Consider the following 5,121-nt stretch of genomic DNA (forward strand, 5'->3'; position numbering starts at 1 on the left):
TTCAGGCAAGCTTTATTTGTTAGATCACAAACAAAATATCAGTACACTGGTGGATATTGCCACAGCTATCCTATTAAGAGATGGTTCACGTTGAGTAGATCTTTAAAGACAAGAAGATGCAGGGGGTGGGGGGTGGGGTGACTTCCTAGGAATCTTTCCAGCCATACCAAGCACAAATAAACAGAAAGTGTTGCTACACTTTGCCAACTGACTCAGACCGAATTGAAAGAGGAAAAGGTATTAGTTAAGGTTGAGAGGAAGTTGGCAAGAAATACATGGCCTGGGGCCCATTAGTTGGAGAGCAGAACTTAATGTCCCTTCAGTTAGCTTGCTTATGCTATGGGATGACCCTTCCCCGTCCCGCCGCACCTCCAGTCCCAGGGGAAACCCAGGGGTTTCCCGTCGCTTTCTCTTACTCCTCCGGTTCCACAACCCACCTTGCGTGTTCCATGAGGTGCCATGCACAGGAACGGCACACCTGCGCAGTCTTTTCCGGAATCAGAGTTCCCTGCTCCAGCCACACAGCTCCAGAGAGGGACCAGACCACCTGCCTTTAGGGGTGCACCCTTGACCCAGCCCTTTTCTGGGATGTTTTGTCTTGAAACTACGGAAAGCGAGGTGGCTTCTGGTTACTAATGAAGAATGAGATACAAGGCCTGGTTTCTTGGTAGCTTTGTTTTCTGAGATGTTTGGGGGGAAAAAAAATCCTGAAGCCAAGGTGAATGAAAGGAAGAGGCCGAGAGAGTGTTCATAGCATATCACCCCCTGCCTCAGGTATCCCAGACTACCTGTACCCTTAACTCCTTGGGGTTGTTTATGTGAGCTTTGATCCCTTGACCCCAAGGGTACATTTCTGTCCTCAGAGCTTTAATACAGTCTAGACACACAAATAAGTGTGTCAACTAGGGGTATTATTCTCTATATCAGCACATCCCTCAACAAGAAGGGAGTCTTTAGACTCCCAAAGCAGTCCTATTCGACAGCCAGTTAACCTGAGACGAAAGTATTTCTGTCTTTCTCCATTCTTCCCTCAGCCAGCATGTCTTTCAAGATACTTTGGAACAAGACTCTGATGCTTCATCACCAGGGACACTCAAGGAAGCACCATGGCCCTTGGGGACTGAATCCGACCCTCGGCTCCCACCCAGAACTGAACTCTTAGGCTCTTTTCCCTGTTGCTCATATCTGATGTTACTACTGCTGTAGACAGGTCTTGGGGGAGTGGGGGAGGGGAACTCAAAGGCCCCTAACTGGATGAGGACACAGATCAGCCACCCTCATATACCCAACCTTCAAACCCACACACAGACGTCATTGTCATGTGGATTGCTCCGGAATCACAACACATTCTGCATCGGCCCAGTTTCCATCTGTTCTGTTCCTATCATTTTACCTTCCTCTTGCTGTGTTACTATAAACGTTCTCCCAAATGTAAAACCAAACCTCAAAGGGATACGTGGGTTTGGCCTTGAACTAGGGGAACAGAAAGGCGTGTCTCAACACTGGGTGCCAGGCCACCAACACATCTAAATATCAAATTTGAATTTAAAAAAGCATGAAGATCTTGCCCTCTACTCTTCCAGGACTTTCTAAGTCAAAACGACCAGAGTTCCTTCAGAAGTGAGGGTCCCCCTCAGTTTAGTGAGAGACAACATAGTAGCTCACTATCGTTAGTCACATGAGACTGGTCCCATGTCTCTCTGCTGGTAACAGAGATCCAGTCAGCCAGAGGAGCCTGTCAGTGTTCTGGAGACACACCTAATGCCCAGGGTTCCTCTGGGACCTCTGAGGATTTTTAAGATCTTAAGTTTGAACCTCTGAGGGAATCCCTGAATCTAGCCAGCACTGGAATTCTTCCATTTGGCAGCTATGGTTCTGAAGGCATTAGCTCATAATTTCCATTCAGTTGGGCATTTTTGGTGTGTTGTAGAGTTTCCTTTCTGGGTCAAATCCAGGCCCTCTTTTACTCGATTCAGGAGGAGGGAGCAAGGGAACATTAAAGAGATGGAAATCTGAGAGCTGGAGAGGGCTCAGCAGTTGGGGACACTTGTTGCTCTTCCAAAGGTCCAAAGTTTAGTTCTCAGCACCCACATCGGGCAGTTCACAACTACCTATAACTCCAGCTGACACCTTCCTCTGGCTCCTGTGGGCACTCACACATATGTAATATACACTCACAAAGACATATATGAATATATATAAATAAACTAAAATTTTAAAATGAGGAAATGCAAGTTTCCCAAGGCCTCCCATCTCCTCCACCCCAGTAGGTTTCCTGCGCCCATGGAGATGAGGACCTCACACCTGTCAAGAAGCTAAAGATGGTTCCACAGGGAGGCCTGGAAACAGCCTTCCGCTTTCCAAGTCAACCTGGCCATCACAGGCCTTTGATAAATGAAGTCCAGGTAATGGAGGCTGGATTTAATTTGTTCCTTGGGTCCAACAGGTCTGTGGTTGGTAGGGATTGTGGAGGGGCAGATGGTAAAAATGCTAGAAGTGTGTGTTTAACACCTGCTAACAACCTAAGCCTACACTCCTTTACAGACATAAGAACAGTGTAACTGGGGAGATTTCCTAACACAAGCAGCCTAGTCCAGAGGAGCCAGGAGAAATGCAATTCATTCTAAGGGTTTTGACAGTCATGTTTAAAACGAGTAATAGCTTTGCCTTCGTGCTTGGATCCTTCCATGCATCTGAAGGATCCCTGGGTGGGTGAAGCTGTGAAGCTGCCATTAGCACAGTAGCCCAGGAGTCAGGGTGGAGCATCCTGGGGACTGGGAATTCCTCCTTCTCCTCTCTCATTCTGCCCCCACCAGCAGCACTGCCGTCACCAAGGCCTCAGAGCCCTAGTCGACACTATGCAAGCCTTCTACGTTTGGAAGCATTTTAGGGGAACTGTTGCCACCCTTAGAAAGTCATTAACCAGGAGTCTCTAATCCGCACATGTTCTCCATGCTTTCATTACACGGGGAAAGGTTTGTGGGTGAGAAGTTCATTTAGGATGTAGTGGGACCAGGGAGACACAGAAAAACCCCGGTGCCTAGAGGTTCTGGTTCCTGGTGTGGGTCCCTCTCGGGTCACTTGTGGTGGTTTTTGGCAGGTGGGGGATAGGGGGTGCTGCTTTCTGAAGGACAGAGGTAATTATCTTCTCTGCTTCCACCAATAGGTACTCAGCTCAGTCTCCGGCGGCTTCTGTCCGCCCTCCTCCAGCTAACGAGCAAGTCAGACAGCAGTCAGTCAAGAGGCTTTGTTTTGACCTCTTTGCTAATATTCCCACCCCTCCCACTCTTCCACTGGACTTTGGGAGCTCAGCCAAGTACTCCGCCGTGAGTCTCTGCCTCTGCTTCCATCAGTTGCTGGATGGAGGTTCTATGGTGACAATTAAGGTAGCCATCAATCTGACTATAGGGCAAGGCCAGTTCAGGAACCCTCTCCAATATTGTTTAGGGTCTTAGCTGAGGTCATCCCTGTGATTCCTAGAAATTTCTCTAGTGACAGGTTTCCTGCTAGCCCCATAATGGTTCCCTCAATCAAGATACCTCTTTCTTTGCTCTCCTTTTCTGCCCTTCCCCATCTCAACCATCCCATTCCCTCAAGTTCTCCTCCCCCTCCCCTTCTCCCTTTCTCTTCCCTTACCACGCTCCCTTTTTCCCCCACCCCCATGCTCCCAATTTTCTCAGGAGATCTTGGCTATTTCCCCTTCCCAGGGGGATCCATATACATTTCTCTTAGGGTTCTCCTTGTTACTTAGCTTCTCTGGGGTCACGAACTAGAGGCTCCTTATTCTTTGCATTACAGCTAGCTAGTATCTACTTATGAGTGCGTACATACCATGTTCATCTTCAAGACCGTAATGGGGACGCCCACTGAAACAGCTTACCTGAGTTAATGAGAGTCCACCAACTCCAGCCTGACCCCAACAGAACCAGCATAGGACCAAATTAGTACCCCTGAATGTGGGTGAGGCAGACTGTGCTGCCACTGGCAGTGAGACCAGGATTTATCTCTACCGCTTGTAGTGGCTTTTTGGAACCCATTCTCTTTGGAGGGATGGATACCTTGCTCAGCCTAGATATAGTGGGGAGAGCCTTGGTCCTGCCTCAAAGCAATGTGCTAGACTTTGTTGACTTCCTATGGGAAGCCTTACCCACTCTGAGGAGTGGAGGGGGGTGGGATGGGGAGGGAAGATGAAGGGAACAGGAGGAGGGGAGGGAGTGGGAAGTGCGATTGGTGTGTAAAATGAGAAAACATAGTTTTTTAAAAAAAAATAAGAAGAATGTATATATAAAAAGAAGCTTTGTTTTTCCTTGAGTGGTGGTGACCCTAGCACTCAGGCGGTAGGGGCAGAACCATGAGTTAGACACCAGCCTGGGCTTCACAGCAAATTCTAGGACAGACCAGACTACATATAGAAAAATTCTGACTCAAAAAAATAAAAAAGAGAGCGTTTTAAAAATTATAATGTCTTCATTTTATTTCTTATGACAAAAGAACACGTTCATCTCAAAAAAACCCAGATGAGAAAAAGCAAAGGCACTGAATTCCCTCACCGTGCAGAAAATCTCTACTAATATCTCCTAGGATGTATGCCTTTCCTAACTGCATAACCTCTCCACACGCTAGTACGGGAGATAAGAGCTTACTGGTGGCCAGTGAGGACAGACGCCAGGCCTGTTCAGCTGTCACTGCACATAACCTCCAGGGCCACTCTCTCGATGCCCCCCGCCGTGTCCCAGCAGGCAGTGTGCAGAGCACAGGCTCCAGAGCAGACCAGGTTCCCAGTACCCCCTCTTCTTACGCACAAGTGTGTCATCTCCAGAAAGTCAGTTCGCACTGGACTTCCAGGTCCTCGTTTGTCAAACGGGACTAAGAGGTGCTGGGTCACAGGAGTAGTCAGGGTGATGGAGTGAGCTATGTCTCCTGTTAGCTCCCTGGAAGAGCTCGGCTCAGCAGACTAACCTACCATCTCCTGTTTGGAAATATGTCCAGAGAAGCTAGTGACCTGAAGATGCCCCAAGTATACACCGACAAAGCCAGGCTGTGAAGTTAAATCTGAGTCCCAATGGGAAGGGAGCTAGAGGGCTGGAGAGAGAGGGGAGGGGAGGGGTGGAGAGGAGGGGG

The sequence above is a fragment of the Microtus ochrogaster genome, unplaced genomic scaffold (assembly GCF_000317375.1).
Source record: "Microtus ochrogaster isolate Prairie Vole_2 unplaced genomic scaffold, MicOch1.0 UNK26, whole genome shotgun sequence".
Classification (NCBI taxonomy): Eukaryota; Metazoa; Chordata; class Mammalia; order Rodentia; family Cricetidae; genus Microtus; species Microtus ochrogaster.